Raw genomic sequence first — 19374 nt, forward strand, 5'->3', positions numbered from 1 at the left:
AACCCCATCTCTACTAAAAATATGTGTGGTGGCGGGCACCTGTAGTCCCAGCTACTGAGGAGGCTGAGGCAGGAGAATGTCGTGAACCTGGGAGGTGGAGTTTGCAGTGAGCCGAGATTGCACCACTGCACTCCAGGCTGGGTGACAAAGCAAGACTCCATCTCAAAAAAAAAAACAAAAAAGAACCCAGATCTCACAAAGATAATGATTGGGAAAAATCTGACTACATGTAAATTAATAATATCTATATAGAAAAAAAAACTTAAATAGGGTTAAGTGGTAGACAATAAAAAGAAGTCTTGGAACTCATGACAAAGAATTAGTCTTCCTAATTTAAAATAAAGTTGTTATTAATAAAGATCTCTAGTTAAATATGGCAGACTGAACATATACATTCACTGCTCCCTCCATAAATACTAAAATTCAAAAGTAAAAGGATTTTCCAGTAGGCAATAAAACCCCCAAAGACAAGAAGAATGGAAAAGATGTGGTAGTAAAATTTTAGAACCTGGAAATCAAAATAACAAGCAGTAATTCAGGACACAGAAAAACCTCAATTATCAGCCACAATGTGAAAAACAGAATAAACCTGATTCATCTTACAGAACCTCTCAAAAAAACACAGGAATTGGTGGTAACAAATATCTCTAAATTGGGGGGTAAAAGTGAAATTGAAAACAGAAGAGCTGCCTGAAAGCCAGTCTTTCAGAGGAGTCTGACCTCCAGATTCCCTTCCACATTTCATGCAGCTAACCCAGTGTGCTTCTTGGAAGGTAGGCAGAGCTCAAGAAAGAAAAGACAACAGAGGGTATCACAGGATTCAATCAAAGTTTATATACTAACACTTGAGATGCATCACCATTTCCACCCAGCCTTCTTCTCCCACTAGGCTTATATTCCTCAGGCAGCTAACAGTAAGAGGTTTCTCTATGGAATCCCATAAGAACAAAGGAAAAACCAAATATAATAACATTAGGGGTTCCCAAACAAAATGCCACAGAAAGGGCCCACTAAAGTAAAGACCACAAATTACAAGTCCCACTTTCTTGTATCATTTCCAAGCATCTTTTTACTGGCTTTCAAATATTTGAATAAACCTCCAATTTAAAAGATAGAGACCATGATAACAGATACAGAAAGCAATTTAGAAGGAAAAAAGAAAATATGACAGATTAAAACTTTATTATCTTTATGTAGGTAAAAAGAACTTACTACACTCAAAAAAAAACGGGGGCAGGAGGCATATGGCCAACTAGAAGCAGCAACCATCAGAGGCTCCCACTGAAAAGAACCAAAACAGCATGTGAATCCTGCACTGGCAACCAAGGTATCCAGGTTTTATCATTAGGACTGACGAGGCGGCTGGCGTGACCTATGGAGACGAAGGAAGAGCAAGGTGGTGTGGCGGCCCACCTTAGATCCACACAGGGCAGGGGAGCCCCCTCCCCTCAGCCAAGTGGGGCGGTGAGTGAGCATGTTACCCAGCCTGGGAAGCCGTGCTTTGCCATGGAACTGTGCTACCCATGGTTCAGAAGATCCCACTGGTGAGCCCACGCCACTGAGGCCTTCGGTTCTAACCACGGAGCCATGCAGATTCTCAACAGCCACTCAGCTGGAATCGTCCTCAGCCTGCTGAGTTCCTGGAGGGAGGGGTGGCCATGACCACTGCTGCTGCTGATTGCTGTCTAAGCTGTCTGAGCTCCTAGGGGGAAGAGCGGCAGCCACCACTGCTGCTACCTGCTGTCTAAGCCATCTGAGAACCCTGGGGGAGAGGCAGAGACAACACTGCTGCGGCTAGCTACCTAAGACACTAAGCTCCCAGGGGCGAAGGGCTGCAGCTATCACTATAGCTCCAGGCCGTGCTTTTCCCTGCTAGAGCTAGGGAGGCTGAATGGCTTGGTCCCAAGAGGTATTCCCCACAGCACAGCACACCAGCTGTGGCAGATCTTGGCCAGACTGCCTCTTCAGACCAGACGCTGACCCAACCCTCCTCACTGGGTGGGGCCTCCCTATAGGAACTCCAACAACTCCAGCCAGCGGCTCAGGGACAGAACTCTGATCTCCCTGGCCTGAGTCCCTAGAAGTGGTGACTGTAGTCTCCATGGAACAGCAGACTTAGTCTTTCCTCCTGCTAGCTCTGAGGAATCTGGGCAGCCCAGAAGAGTTGGTTTCCCCCAAGTGCAGCACACCCTCTGCCAAGGAGCAGTCAAAGTGCTTCATTAAATGGGTCCTGGTTCCCATGCCCCCCACCTGGGTGACACACCCCAAAAGGGGTCACCAGACACCCTATACAGGAGCATTCCTACTGGCATCAGGTTGGTGCCCCTCAAGGTCAGAGATCCCAGAGGAAAGAGCCCGACACCCATCTTTGCTGTTCTCCAGTCTCCTCAGGTGACATCTCCAGGCATGGAAGTGAACCAGACGAATAGGGCCTGAAGTGAACCCCCAGCAAACCACAGCAGCCCTACAGAAGAGGGACCTGACTACTGAAAGAAAAACAAACAGAAAGCAACAACAACAGCATCAATGAAAAAAATCCTCAAAAAAACCTCATCCAAAGGTCAGCAGCCCCAAAGATCCAAAGTGAACAAACTCATGAAGATGAGAAAGAATTAATGAAAAAAACGCTGAAAACCAAAAAGGCCAGATTGTCTCTTTTCCTCCAAATGATCGCAACACCTCTCTAGCAAGGGCACAGAACTGGACAGAGGATGAGATGGATGAATTGACAGAAGTGAGCTTCAGAAGATAGGTAATAACAAACTTCAATGAGGTAAAGGAGCATGTTCTAACCCATTGCAAAGATGCTTAGAACCATGATACTAGGTTACAGGAGCTGCTAACTAGAATAACCAGTTTAGAGAGGAACATAAATGACCTGATGGAGTTGAAAAACACAACACGAGAACTCTGTGAATCATACACAAGAATCAATAACCAAATCAATCAAGTGGAAGAAAGAATATCAGAGTTTGAAGACCATCTTGCTGAAATAAGGCAGGCTTAGAGAAAAAAGAGTAAGTAGTAATGTACAAAACCTACAAGAATTATGGGACTACGTAAAAAGACCGAACCTATGACTGACTGGAGTATCTAAAAGAAACGGGAAGAATGGAACCAAGTTGGAAAACACACTTCAGGATATCATCCAGGAGAACTTCCCCAACCTAGCAGGACAGGCCAACATTCAAATTCAGGAAATACAGAGAACCCCACTAAGATACTCCACAAGAAGATCAACCACAAGACATATAATCATCAGATTCTCCAAGGTTGAAATGAAAGAAAAAATGTTAAGGGCAGCCAGAGAGAAAGGCCAGGTCACCTACAAAGGGAAGCCTATCAGACTAACAGCATACATCTCAGCAAAAAATCTGCAAGACAGAAGAGAATGGAGGCCAATATTAAATACTTTTTCTTTTTTTTTTTTTGAGACAGAGTCTCACTCTGTCACCCAGGCTGGAGTGCAGTGGCATGATCTCAACCCACTGCAACCTCCTCCTCCCAGGATCAAGCGATTCTCCTGCCTCAGCCTCCTGAGTAGCTGGGACTATAAGCATGTGCCACCATAACAGGCGAATTTTTCTATTTTTAGTAGAGACAGAGTTTCACCATGTTGGCCAGGCTGGTCTCGAACTCCTGACCTCAGGTGATCTGCCTGCCTCAGCCTCCCAAAGTGCTAGGATTACAGGCATGAGCTATGGCACCTAGCCATTCAACTTCTTAAAGAAAAAAATTTTCAACCCAGAATTTCATATCTGGCCAAACTAAGCTTCATAAGTGAAGGATAAATAAAGTCATTTATAGACAATCAAATGCTAAGGGAGTTCATCACCACCAGGCCTGCCTTGCAAGAGCTCCTGAAGGAAGCACTAAATAGGGAGAGGAAAAACCAGTACCAGCCACTGAAAAAAACACACCAAACTACAAAGACCAATGACATTGTGAAGAAACTGGATTAACTAGTGTGCAAAATAACCAGCCGGCATCATGATGACAGGATCAAATTCACACATAACAATATTAACCTACAATGTAAATGGGCTAACTGCTCCAATTAAAAGACACAGACTGGAAAATTGGATAAAGAGTCAAGACCAATCAGTGTGCTGTATTCAAGAGCCTCATCTCATGTGCAAAGATACACATAGGCACACACACACACAAAAAAAGATAGAGGTAAATGTACCTAGCAAATGGAAAGCAGAAAAAAAGCAGGGGTTTCAACACTAGTTTCTGACAAAACAGACTTTAAACCAACAAAGATCAAAAAAGACAAAGAAGGACATTACATAATGGTAAAGGGATCAATTCAACAACAAGGGAGCAATTCAACAAGAGCTAACTATCCTAAATATATATGCACCCAATATAGGAGCACCCAGCTTTATAAAACAAGTTTTTAAAGACCTAAAAGTGACTTAGACTACCACACAACAACAATGGGAGACTTCAATACCCCACTGACAATATTAGACAGTGGGATATTAACGAGACAGCAAATTAACAATGATACTCAGGATTTGAACTCAGCTCTGGGTCAAGAGGACCTAACAGATATCTACAGAACTCTCCACCCCAAAACAAAATATACAATCTTCTCAGTGCCACATGGCACTTACTCTAAAATCAACCACATAATTGGAATTAAAACACTCCTCAGCAAATGCAAAACAAATGAAATCATTATAAACAGTCTCTAAAACCACAGTGCAAAATTCAAGATTAAGAAACTCACCCAAAATCACCCAACTACATCAAAATTGAACAACCTGCTCCTGAATGACTCCTAGGTAAATAATGAAAATAAGGCAGAAATCAAGAATTTCTTTGAAGCCAGTGAAAACAAAGAGACAACATACCAAAATCACTGGGACACAGCTAAAGCAGTGTTAAGAGGAAAATTTATAGCCCTAAATGCCCACATCAGAAAGCTAGAAAGATCTCAAATCGACACCATAACACCAAAACTAAAGGAACTAGAGAAGCAAGAACAAACAAATACAAAAGCTAGCAGAAGACAAGAAATAACTAAGAACACAGCGGAAATGGAGAGACAGACATGAAAATCCTTCAAAAAAAATCAATGAATCCAGGAGCTGTTTTCTTGAAAAAATAAAATAGACCACTAGTTAGATTAATAAAGAAGAAAAGAGAGAATAAAATAGAAACAATAAAAAATGATAAAAGGGATATCACCATCGACCCCACAGAAATAAAAACTACCATCAGATAATACTACAAACACCTCTGCATAAATAAACTAGAAAATCTAGAAGAAATGGATAAATTCCTGGACACATACACCCTCCCAAGAAGAAGTCAAATCCTTGAATAGACCAATAACAAGCTCTGAAATTGAGGCAGTAATAAATAGCCTAGCAACTAAAAAAAGCCTAGGACCAAATGGATTCACAGCCAGATTCTACCACAGGTACGAAGAGGAGCTGGCACCATTCCTGCTGAAACTATTCCAAACAATTAAAAGGAAGGGACTCCTCCCTAACTCGTTTTATGAGGCCAGCATCATCCTGATACCAAAATCTAGCAGAGACACAACAAAAAAAGAAAACTTCAGGCCAATATCCCTAATGAACATCAATGTGAAAATCCTCAATAAAATACTGACAAACCAAATCCAGCAGCACATCAAAAAGCTTATCCACCATGATCAAGTTGGCTTCATCCCTGGGATGCAAGGCTGGTTCAACATACACAAATCACATAAATAGAACCAATGACCAAAACCTTGATTACCTCAATAGATGCAGAAAATGCCTTGATAAAATTCAATACTCCTTCATGCTAAAAACTCTCAATAAACTAGGTATTGATGGAACATATATCAAAATAATAAGAGCTATTTATGACAAACTTACAGACAATATTACACCGAATGGGCAAAATCTAGAAGCACTCCCTTTGAAAACCAGCAAAAGATTCACCACTCCTATTCAACATAGTATTGGAAGTTCTGGCCAGGGCAATCAGGCAATAGAAACAAATAAAGGATATTCAAATAGGAAGAGAGGAAGTCAAATTGTCTCTGTTTGCAGATGACATGATCCTATATTTAGAAAACCTCGGCCAGGCAAGGTGGCTCACGCCTGTAATCCCAACACTTTGAGAGGCTGAGGCGGGCGGATCACGAGGTCAGGAGATCCAGAACATCCTGGCTAACACGGTGAAACCCCGCCTCTACTAAAAATACAAAAAAAATTAGCCGGATGTGGCGGCGTGTGCCTGTAGTCTCAGCTACCAGGGAGGCTGAGGCAGGAGACTGGCATGAACCTGGGAGGCAGAGCTTGAAGTGAGCAGAGATCACGCCACTGCACTCCATCCTGGGCAACAGAGCAAGACTCCATCTCAAAAAAAAAAAAAAAAAGAAAACCCCATCATGTCAGCCCAAAAGCTCCTTAAGCTGACAAGCAACTTCAGCAAAGTCTCAGTATACAAAATCAATGTGCAAAAAACAGAACCATTACTATACATCAACAACAGACAAACAGAGAGCCAAATCATGAATGAACTCCCATTCACAATTGCTACAAAAAGAATAAAATACCTAGGAATACAGCTAACAGGGGACGTGAAGGAACTCTTCAAAGCAAACTATAAACCACTGCTCAAGGAAATAAGAGAGGACATCAACAAATGGAAAAACATTCTATCCTCATGGATATGAAGAATCAATATCGTGAAAATGGCCATACTGCCCAAAATAAATCATAGATTCAATGATATTCCCATCAAACTACCATTGACATTCTTCACAGAATTAGAAAAAAACTGCTTAAAAAAATGTATACGGAATCAAAAAAAAAAGAGTCCATATAGCCAAGTCAATCCTAAACAAAAAGAACAAATCTGGAGGCGTCATGCTACCTAACTTCAAACTATACTAAAAGACTACAGTAACCAAAACTGCATGGTACTGGTACAAAAACAGAGATATAGACCAATGGAAAAGAATAGAGGCCTCAGAAATAAGACTACATCTACAACCATCTGATCTTCAACAAACCTGACAAAAACAAGCAATGGGGAAAGGAATCACTATTTAATAAATGGTGCTGGGAAAACTAGCTAACCACATGCAGAAAACTGAAAATGGATGCCTTCCCTTGCACCTTATACAAAAATTAACTCAAAATGGATTAAAGACTTAAATGCAAAACTCAAAACCATAAAAATCATAGAAGAAAATCTAGACAATACCATTCAGGACATAGGCATGGGCAAAGATTTTATGAAGAAATCGCAAAAAGCAATTTCAACAAAAGCTAAAACTGATAAGTAAGATCTAATTAAACTAAAGAGCTTCTCCACAGCAAAAGAAACTATTATCAGCATGAACAGGCAACCTGCAAAATAGGAGAAAATTTTTGCAATGTACCCATCTGACAAACGTCTAATACCCAGAATTTACAAGGAACTTAAACAAATTTACAAGAAAAAATAAACCCATCAAAAAGTGGCTAAAGGACATGAATGGACACTTCTCAAAAGAAGACATTTATGCAGCCAACAAACCTATGAAAAAAAGCTCAATATTACTGATCATTAGAGAAATGCAAATCAAAACCACAGTGAGATAACATCTCATGCCAGTCAGAATGGCAATTATTAAAAAGTTAAGAAAAAATAGATGCTGGAGAGCATGTGGCAAAATAGGAACACTTTTACACTGTTGGTGGGAATGTAAATTAGTTCAACCATTTTTGACAGTGTGGCGATTCCTCAAGGATCTAGAAGCAGGAATATCATTTGAGCCAGCAATCCCACTACTGGGTACATACCCAAAGGAATATAAATCATTCTATTATAAAGATACATTCACACATATGTTTACTGCAGCACTATTCACAATAGCAAAGATGTGGAACCAACCCAAATGCTTATTAATTCTAGACTGGATAAGAAAATGTGGCACATACACACCATGGAATACTATGCAGCCATAAAAATGAATGAGATCGTGTCCTTTGCAGGGAGATAGATGAAGCTGGAAACCATCATCCTCAGCAAACTAACACAGAAACAGAAAACCAAATACTACATGTTCTCACTCATAAGTGGGAGCTGAAAAATGAGAACACATGGACACAGAGAGGGGAACAACACATGCCAGGGCCTGTCAGTGGGGAAGGAGCAAGGGGAGGAAGAGTATCAGGACAAACAGCTAATGCATGCAGGGCTTAATGCCTAAGTGACAGGTTGATATGTGCAGCAAACCACCATGGCACACATGTACCTATGTAACAAACATCCACGTCTGCACATGTGTCCCGGAACATAAAATAAAATTTAAAAAAAAAAAAAATAGGATGCTAAAATAACAATGTGTTCTTCTAAAAAAAAAGGTGGGGGGTGGGGGGCGGTGGTGGCAGAAGTTTCAAAGATGGCCGAATAGGAACAGATCCAGTCTACAGCTCCCAGTGTGAACAACACAGAAGATGAATGATTTCTGCATTTCAAACTGAGGTACTGAGTTCACCTCACTGGGAATTGTCAGACACTGGGCGCAGCCCACAGAGTGTGAGCTGAAGCAGGGCAGGGCATCACCTCAAAAGGGAAGCGCAAGGGGTTGGGGAATTTGCTTTCCTAGCCAAGGGAAGTCATGAGAGACGGTACCTGGAAAATTGGGACACTCCCACCCTAATACTGTGCTTTTCCAACGGTCTTAGCAAACAGCACACCAGTAGATTATATCCTGCACCTGGCTCAGAGGGTCCCACGCCCACGGAGCCTAGCTCACAGCTAGCACAGCAGTTTCAGATTGAACTGCAAGGTGACAGCGAGGCTGGAAGAGGGGCGTCTGCCATTGCTGAGGCTTGAGTAGGTAAACAAAGAACCGAGGAAGCTCAAACTGGACCCCACTGCAGCTTAAGGAGGCCTGCCAGCCTCTGTAGACTCCACCTCTGGGGGGAGGGCATAACTGAACAAAAGGCAGCAGAAACTTTTACAGACTTAAACGTCCCTGTCTGACAGCTTAGAAGAAAGTAGTGGTTCTCCCAGCATGGAGTTTGAGATCTGAGAATGGACAGACTGCCTCCGAAAATGGGTCCCTGAACCCCGAGTAGCCTAACTGGGAGACATCTCCCAGTATGGGCCAACTGACACCTCATACAACCAGGTGTCCCTCTGAGACAAAGCTTCCACTGGAAGGATCAGGCAGCAACATTTGCCATTCTGCAATATTTGCTGTTCTGCAGCCTCCACTGGTGATACCCAGGCAAACAGGGTCTGGAGTGGACCTCCAGCAAACTCCAACAGACCTGTAGCTGAGGGTCCTGACTGTTAGAAGGAAAACTAACAAACAGAAAGGACATCCACACCAAAACCCCATCAATACCTCACCATCATCAAAGACCAAAGGTAGATAAAACCACAAAGATGGGAGAAACCAGAGCAAAAAAGCTGAAAATTCTAAACATCAGAGCGACTCTTCTCCTTCAAAGGAACACAACTCCTCGCCAGCAACAGAACAAAGTTGGACGAAAAATGACTTTGAAAACCTGAGAGAAGAAGGCTTTAGACGATTGGTAATAACAAACTTCCCCGAGCAAAAGGAGGATGTGAGAATCCATCTCAAAGAAGCTAAAAACCTTGAAAAAAGATTAGACCAATGGCTAAATAGAATAAACAGCATAGAGATGACCTTAAATGACCTGATGGAACTGAAAACCATGGCAGGAGAACTATGTGACACATGCACAAACTTCTGTAGCCGATTCGATCAAGTGGAAGAAAGGGTATCAGTGATTGAAGATCAAATGAATGAAATGAAGCGAGAAGAGAAGTTTAGAGAAAAAAGAATAAAAAGAAACAAACAAAGCCTCCAAGAAATATGGGACTATGTGAAAAGACCAAATCTACATCTGATTGGTGTACCTGAAAGTGACGGGGAGAATGGAACCAAGTTGGAAAACATTCTGCAGGATATTCCCCAACCTAGCAAGGCAGGCCAACATTCGAATTCAGGAAATACAGAGAATGCCACGAAGATACTCCTCGAGAAGAGCAACTCCAAGACACATAATTGTAAGATTCACCAAAGTTGAAATGAAGGAAAAAATGTTAAGGGCAGCCAGACAGAAAGGTCGGGTTACCCACAAAGGGAAGCCCATGAGACTAATAGCTGATCTCTCAGCAGAAACTCTACAAGCCAGAAGAGAGTGGAGGCCAATATTCAACATTCTTAAAGAAAAGAATTTTCAAACCGGAATTTCATATCCAGCCAAACTAAGCTTCATAAGTGAAGGAGAAATAAAATTCTTTACAGGCAAGCAACTGCTGAGAGATTCTGTCACCACTAGGCCTGCCATACAAGAGCTCCTGAAGGAAGCACAAACATGGAAAGGAACAACCGGTACCAGCCACTGCAAAAACATGCCTAATTGTAAAGACCATCAAGGCTAGGTAGAAACTGCATCAACTAACGAGCAAAATAACCAGCTAACATCATAATGACAGGATCAAATTCACACATAACAATATTTACCTTAAATGTAAATGGACTAAATGCTCCAATTAAAAGACACAGACTGGCAAATTGGATAAAGAGTCAAGGCCCATCAGTGTGCTGTATTCAGGAGACCCATCTCACGTGCAGAGACACACATAGGCTTAAAATAAAGGGATGGAGGAAGATCTACCAAGCAAATGGAAAACAAAAAAAAGCAGGGGTTGCAATCCTAGTCTCTGATAAAACAGACTTTAAACCAACAAAGATCAAAAGAGACAAAGAAGGCCATTACATAATGGTAAAGGGATCAATTCAACAAGAAAAGCTAACTATCCTAAATACATATGCACCCAATACAGGAGCACCCAGATTCATAAAGCAAGTCCTTAGAGACCTATAAAGAGACTTAGACTTCCACACAATAATAATGGGAGACATTAACACCCCACTATCAACATTAGACAGATCAATGAGACAGAAAGTTAACAAGGATATCCAGGAATTGAACTCAGCTCTGCACCAAGCAGACCTAATAGACACCTACAGAACTCTCCACTCCAAATCAACAGAATATACATTCTTCTCAGCACCATATCACACTTATTCCAAAACTGACCACATAGTTGGAAGTAAAGCACTCCTCAGCAAATGTAAAAGAACAGAAATTACAACCTGCTCCTGAATGACTACTGGGTACATAACGAAATGAAGACAGAAATAAAGATCTTCTTTGAAACCAATGAGAACAATGACACAACATACCAGAATCTCTGGGACACATTTAATGCAGTGTGTAGAGGGAAATTTATAGCACTAAATGTCCACAAGAGAAAGCAGGAAAGATCTAAAATGGACACCCTAACATCACAATTAAAAGAACTAGGGAAGCAAGAGCAAACACATTCAAAAGCTAACAGAAGGCAAGAAATAACTAAGATCAGAGCAGAACTGAAGGAGATAGAGACACAAAAAACCCTTCAAAAACATCAATGAATCCAAGAGCTGGTTTTCTGAAAAGATCAACAAAATTGATAGACCGCTAGTAAGACTAATAAAGAAGAAAAGAGAGAAGAATCAAATAGGTGCAATTAAAAAAAAGATAAAGGGGATATCACCACTGATCCCGCAGAAACACAAATTAGCATCAGAGAATACCATCAACACCTCTACCCAAATAAACTAGAAAGTCTAGAAGAAATGGATAAATTCCTGGACACACACACCCTCCCAAGACTAAACAAGGAAGAAGTTAAATCCCTGAATAGACCAATATCAGGCCCTGAAATTGAGACAATAATTAATAGCCTACCAACCAAAAAAAGTCCAGGACCAGACTGATTCACAGCTGAATTCTACCAGAGGTACAAAGAGGAGATGGTACCATTCCTTCTGAAACTATTCCAATCAATAGAAAAAGAGGGAATATTCCCTAATCATTATATGAGGCCAGCATCATCCTGATACCAAAGCCTGGCAAAGACACAACAAAAAAAGAGAATTTTAGACCAATATCCTTAATGAACATGGACGCAAAAATCCTCAATAAAATACTGGCAAACCAAATCCAACAGCACATCAAAAAGCTTATCCACCACGATCAAGTTGGCTTCATCCCTGGGATGCAAGGCTGGTTCGACATATGCAAATTAATGAACGTAATCCATCATATAAACACAACGAAAGACAAAAACCACATGATTATATCAATAGATGCAGAAAAGGCCTTCAATAAAAATTCAACAGCCCTTCATGCTACAAACTCTCAATAAAATAGGTATTGATGGGACGTATCTCAAAATAATAAGAGCTCTTTATGACAAACCCACAGCCAATATCATACTGAATGGGAAAAAACTGGAAGCATTCCCTTTGAAAACTGGCACAAGACAGGGATGCCCTCTCTCACCACTCCTATTCAACATAGTGTTAGAAGTTCTGGCCAGGGCAATCAGGCAGGAGAAAGAAATAAAGGGTAATCAATTAGGAAAAGAGGAAGTCAAATTATCACTGTTTGCAGATGACATGATTGTATATTCAGAAAACCCCATCGTCTTAGCCCAAAATCTCCTTAAGCTGATAAGCAACTTCAGCAAAGTCTCAAGATACAAAATCAATCTGTAAAAATCACAAGCAGTCCTACACACCAATAACAGACAAATAGAGAGAGAAATCATGAGTGAACTCCCATTCACAATTGCTTCAAAGAGAAAAAAATACCTAGGAATCCAACTTACAAAGGATGTGAAGGACCTCTTCAAGGAAAATTACAAACCACTTCTCAACAAAATAAAAGAGGACACAACAAATGGAAGAACATTCCATGCTCATGGGTAGGAAGAATCAATACTGTGAAAATGCCAAACTGCCCAAGGTAATTTATAGATTCAATGCCAACCCCATCAAGCTACCAATGACTTTCTTCACAGAATTGGAAAAAACTACTTTAAAGTTCATATGGAACCAAAAAAGAGCTCACATTGCCACATCAATACTAAGCCAAAAGAACAAAGCTGGAGTCATCATGCTACCTAACTTCAAACTATACTACAAAGCTACAGTAACCAAAACAGCATGGTACTGGTACCAAAACAGAGTTATAGACCAATGGAACAGAACAGAGCCCAGAAATAATACCACCCATCTACAACCATCTGATCTTTGACAAACCTGACAAAAACAAGAAATAGGGAAAGGATTCCCTATTTAATAAATGGTGCTGGGAAAACTGGCTAGTCATATATAGAAAGCTGAAACTGGATCCCTTCCTTATACCTTATACAAAAATTAATTCAAGATGGATTAAAGACTTAAATGTTAGACCTAACACCATGAAAACCCTAGAAGAAAACCTAGGCAATACCATTCAGGACATAGGCATGGGCAAGAACCTCATGACTAAAACACCAAAAGCAACGGCAACAAAAGCCAAAATTGACAAATGGGATCTAATTAAACTTAAGAGCTTCTGCACAGCAAAAGAAACTACCATCAGAGTAAACAGGCAACCTACAGAATGGGAGAAAAGTTTTACAATCTACCCATCTGACAAAGGGCTAATATCCAGAATCTACAAAGAACTTAAACAAATTTACAAGAAAAAATCAAACAACCCCATCAAAAAGTGGGCAAAGGAGGCTGGGCGCGGTGGCTCACGCTTGTAATCCCAGCACTTTGGGAGGCCGAGGCGGGTGGATCACGAGGTCAGGAGATCGAGACCACGGTGAAACCCCGTCTCTACTAAAAAATACAAAAAATTAGCCGGGCGTGGTGGCGGGCGCCTGTAGTCCCAGCTACTCGGAGGCTGAGGCAGGAGAATGGCATGAACCCAGGAGGCGGAGCTTGCAGTGAGCCGAGATTGCGCCACTGCACTCCAGCCCGGGCGACAGAGCGAGACTCTGTCTCAAAAAAAAAAAAAAAAAAAAAAAAAAAAGTGGGCAAAGGACATGAACAGACACTTCTCAAAAGAAGACATTTATGCAGCCAAAAAACACATGAAGAAATGCTCATCATCAGTGGCCATCAGAGAAACGCAAATCAAAACCACAATGAGATACCATCTCACACCAGTTAGAATAGTGATCATTAAAAAGTCTGGAAACAACAAGTGCTGGAGAGGATGTGGAGAAATAGGAACACTTTTACACTGTTGGTGGGACTATAAACTGGTTCAACCATTGTGGAAGACAGTGTGGCGATTCCTCAGGGATCTAGAACTAGAAATACCATTTGACCCAGCCATCCCATTACTGGGTATATACCCAAAGGATTATAAATCATGCTGCTATAAAGACATATGCACACGTATGTTTACTGCGGCACTACTCACAATAGCAAAGACTTGGAACCAACCCAAATATCCATCAATGATAGAATGGATTAAGAAAATGTGGCACATATACACCATGGAATACTATGCAGCCATAAAAAAGGATGAGTTAATGTCCTTTGTAGGGACACGGATGAAGCTGGAAACCATCATTCTCAGCAAACTATCACAAGGACAGAAAACCAAATGCTGCATATTCTCACTCACAGGTGGGAACTGAACGATGAGAACACATGAACACATGTGGGGAACATCACACACTGGGGCTTGTTGTGGGGTGGGGGAAGGGAGGAGGTATAGCATTAGGAGATATACCTAATGTAAATGACGAGTTAATGGGTGCAGCACACCAACATGGCACATGTTTACATATGTACCAAACCTGCATGTTGTGCACATGTTCCCTAGAACTTAAAGTATAATAGTAAAAAAAAGGAAACAAGAAAAAAAAAGCTGTTGAATCAAGTTTGGCCTAAAACTGCCTGCTTACATATTTTAAGTTCAGCCTAAACATTTCTCTGTACATAGTGAACTATAACCTAGATGGAAGTATAAACAGACTGTAACCTACTCTTGTGCCAATCACCACTGGCCAATTAAAGGGGGCCAACTGTTCAAACTGTGTTCAAATAATGCAAACGGCAAGCTGTAACCAAAACAACTGTTTCTATACCTCACTTCCCCTTTCTTTGCATCACTTTCCTGTTTCTGTTCATAAATCTTCCACCATGCGGCTGTGCTGGTGTTTCTCTGAGCCTACTCTGGCTGAAGAGGCTGCATGATTCACAAATTGTTCTTTGCTCAATTAAACTCTGTTAAATTAAAAAAAAAAAAAAAGCCAGGCATGGTGGCTCACGCCGGTAATCTCAGCAGTTTAGTAGGCTGAGGCGGGCAGATCATGAGGTCGGGAGGTCGAGATCAGCCTGGCCAATATGGTGAAACCCCATCTCTACTGAAAATACAAAAATGAGCCATGCGTGGTGGCACATGCCTGTAGTCCCCGCTACTCGGGAGGCTGAGGCAAAAGAATCGCTTGAACCCAGGAGGCAGAGGTTGCAGTGAGCCAAGATCATGCCACTGCACTCCAGCCTGGGCGACAGAGTGAGACTGTCTCAAAAACAAACAAACAACAACAACAACAAAAAGCACAACTTAAATCAAAAATTCAATTTCAACAGAAAGGCTAGAAAATGAAAGCAGAAAAAAATTCCCAGAAAAAAAGATTTTAAAAGGAATAGAAAATAGAACAGATAAGAATGTCCAAGTTCAAATAATAGAATTTCAGAAAGAAAAAAAAAGAAGATAAGAAATCCAACTATTTTCCGTAAAAGGCATGAATCTTCAAATTTACAATGTTCATCAATATATGTACAATTATTATGTATCAATTTAAAAAGACATTCATCAAGTACATAAAGTAGAACTTCATCAAGAAACGTTATAACATTTCGGATCATTAAACACCAAAAAAAGACAAAAAAAAACTTCCAGAAAAAGAAAAATGAAAAATAAGGCTACTCCATAATGATGACAAAATATATTTCAGGGTAAAAGTTATGCACAAAACTGAGGCAGAAACCCATTCTCAACAAAGTAGGTGAGAAGACTCAAAAACAGATGCCTTTCATTAAACTCATAGACTTTGGTATTTTAACATGCTGAGAGAGGATTTAGTCAATTAGAAAAAAACATGTAGATGGCTTAGTACCGCAGTGAAAGTTAAGTACATTGAAAATTGTAGCAACCAACAAAAAAAAAACTATTATCTCCAAAGAAGGCAAAAATTGTGAAAGAACAGAAAAGTAACAAAAAGAATACCACATGGCTCAGCTATGAAAAGCGTTCACAACAATGTGAATACAATAAAACATTAAATAAGTCAATTGCACAACACTATTGCACTGATGGAGAATGAAGGGACTAGGTACCTATATCTATTTGTGTGTTTGGTGGGGAAAGCAGGGAAGAGAGATAAATTGTTGCAATGTAAGTCAGTGAACAATTGACAATTTAGCCTTAAGCTAAAAGAAATTATATGCACATTATTTGATAATATAAACACTAAAGAAAACATCAAAAACAGCTGAAAGTAGTTGTCTCTAGAGAGCAAGAAAGGAACTGCTACTTTTTATAATAAATCTTTATGTTTACTGTATGCATATATAACTCAACGAACAATAAATCAAATTTTAAATGGACAAATGATATGGAAAGGAACATTACTGTCAAGGAAATGGAAATAGCCAATAACCCTATTGCCACAGGAGCAATGAGATGCTCAAACTCAATGAGGTGACACAGGAAATATGAATCAAATAAGTAAACATAAATCGAATACGTAAATATAAATCAAAACAAGATCTTTCACTCATTACGTTGCCAAAACATTTACAAACTGATTATGCAGTCCTGACAAGAATATAAAAAGGAGGGTACACCTCATACTTCCCGTAGACTGCTGGCAAGAAGGCAAAATTCAACTATTTTTGAAAAGTAATCTGGCAGGATCTATAAGATATAAAATGTACAGACTCTCTAACCCAGCAATATCACTTTCAGGACTATCTTACTAAAATTTAAAAGGCTAGCAATATAAAGCATTTGATAACCCATAAAATCTTTATTTTTCTTGTTAATTAATCTAATGAGGGCAGGTGAGGTGGCTGACACCTGTAATCTCAGCACTTGGGGAAGCCAAGGTGAGCAGATCGCTTGATCTCAGGAGTTCAAGACCAGTCTGGGAAACATAGTGAAACCCTGTCACTGCTAAAAATACAAAAAATTAACCGGGCATGGTGGTGCACACCTATAGTCCCAGCTACTTGCGAGACTGAAGCACGAGAATCACTTGAGCCTGGGAGGCAAAAAGAGCAGAAGACAAAAAAAAAAAAAACAAAGGCAAAAAATATGGTAACTATTAATCTAATTATATCAATAATTAATTGTTAATGTCATAATCAATAAAAGACTATCAAAGTAGATTAAAAGTCAAGACCCAACTATATATTTTCTATAAAAATCCCACTTTACACTTTAAACATAAAGATGAAGATAAATTAAAAGTAAAAGGATGGAGGAAAGACATACCATGCTAACAATAATCAAAAGAAAGCTGGAGTAGCTGTATTATTTTCAGACAAAGCAGACTTCAAAGCAACGAAAATTATCAAGGGTAAAAAGGAACATTAAATAATAATAGAGGAGTCAATTTTCCAAGAAGACATAACAATCCTTAATGTGTATGCACCTAACAACAAAGCATCAAAATACTTAAATCAAAAACTGATAGAACTGCAGGGAGAAATAGATGAATTCACTAATATAGCTGGAGATTTCAACATATCTCTATCAGTAACTGACAGATTCAGCAGGATGTCCGTAAGGACAAAGTTGAAACAAACAGTACCATCAATCAACTGAATATAATTGACATCCAACAATAGTAGAATATATATTATATAAGGTCACACAGATAATTCACTAAGATGCCACTTTCTGGGCCATAAAACATAAAATAAACTTTAAAAACTAGAAATGATATAAAGTGTGCTGTCATATCTGTAAAAACACAAGGGCTGGGAGCAGTGGCTCAGTCCTGTAATCCCAGCACTTTGGGGGCCGAGGCAGGTGAATCACTTGAGATCAGGAGTTCCAGGCCAGCCTGGCCAGCATGGTGAAAGCCCATCTCTAATACAAATAAAAAATTAGCCAGGCATGGTGGCACGCACCTGTAGTCCCAGCTACTTGGGAGGTTAAGGCACTAGAATCACTTGAACCCAGAAGGCGGAGTTTGCAGTGAGCCAAGATCGTGCTATTGTATTCCAGCCTAGGTGACAGAGCAAGACTCCATCTCAAAAAAAAAAAAACAAACAAAAAAAAACACACACAAGTGTAAAAGAAATCTGAAGAGAAAATGAAAATATTTTGAACTAAATGAAAAATGAAGATACAACTTATCAAAACTATGAGATGTAGAAAAGATGTGGTTTAGAGGGAAATTTATAGCATTAAGTACAAATATAAAAGTACAAATATTATAAAGAAGAAAAGAGCTAAAACTAATCATCTAAGCTTCCACCATAGAAAACTAGGAAGAGAAAATTAAATCCAAAGTAAGAAGAAAAGAAATAAAAATTAGAAGAGAAATCAATAAAATTAAAAACATGAAATCAATAGAGAAAAATCAACAAAACCAGAAGTTAGTTTTTTGAAAAGAACAGTAAAATTTATAAGCCTCTAGTCAGGTTAACCAAGAAAAAAAAAGAGAAGACACAAATTACCAACATCAGAAGCGAAAGAGGGGCCATCACTACTCATTACAATGATATTAAGAGGATAAGGAAATATTATGAATAATTCTGTGCCCACAAATTTGATAATTTAGATAAATTGAACATGTCCTTGAAAGACATATTTTGCCAACATTCACATAAGAGCAAGCAGACAATCTGAATAGGCCTCGGTTTATTAAAGAAATTGAATCAATAACTAATAACCTCCCAAAATAGAAAACACCAGGCTAAAATTGGTTCACTGGTGAATTTTATAAAACATTTTATGAAGAAATTAAACGAATTCTGTGTCATACCCTCCAGAAGACAGAAAGAATAACTTCTCATTTATTATGAGGTCACCATTCCAATAATACCAAAACCAGACAAAGACATTACAAATTCTACAGACTGATATATCTCATGAACATAGAGGCAAAAATTCTCAATAAATATTAGCAAATGAAAGCTAACAAAGTTTAAAAATGATTTATACATGATGAACAAGTGGGATTTATTTCAGATATGTAAAACTGGCTCAACATTCAAACATCAATTAATGTAATATCACAAGCTAAATAAGAAAAAGAACATTTATTGCAGTGTTATTTATGGAGGGAAAAATCCTAGACACAATCTGATGTTCACTAAGAGGGAAATGTTTGAATAAATTGTGGTAAAGTTATACACAAAAGTATAATGTAGCCATGAAAAATCATGTTTCATTCTGTATTCACCTAAGAAAATTCCCATAGTTACAAAATAAATCAAGCTGCAGGGTAATGTATAAAATATAATACCATTTTTGT

The 19374-nt window shown here is 39.5% G+C and overlaps 1 protein-coding gene across 3 annotated transcripts in view; it reads right to left on the reverse strand.

The window, feature by feature from the left end:
* The window catches only part of TBC1D32 (TBC1 domain family member 32), a 270320-nt gene that overhangs the window by 196561 nt on the left and 54385 nt on the right, over positions 1 to 19374 (reverse strand). The window lies entirely within an intron of this gene.

The sequence above is a fragment of the Symphalangus syndactylus genome, chromosome 2 (genome assembly GCF_028878055.3).
Source record: "Symphalangus syndactylus isolate Jambi chromosome 2, NHGRI_mSymSyn1-v2.1_pri, whole genome shotgun sequence".
Taxonomy (NCBI): domain Eukaryota; kingdom Metazoa; phylum Chordata; class Mammalia; order Primates; family Hylobatidae; genus Symphalangus; species Symphalangus syndactylus.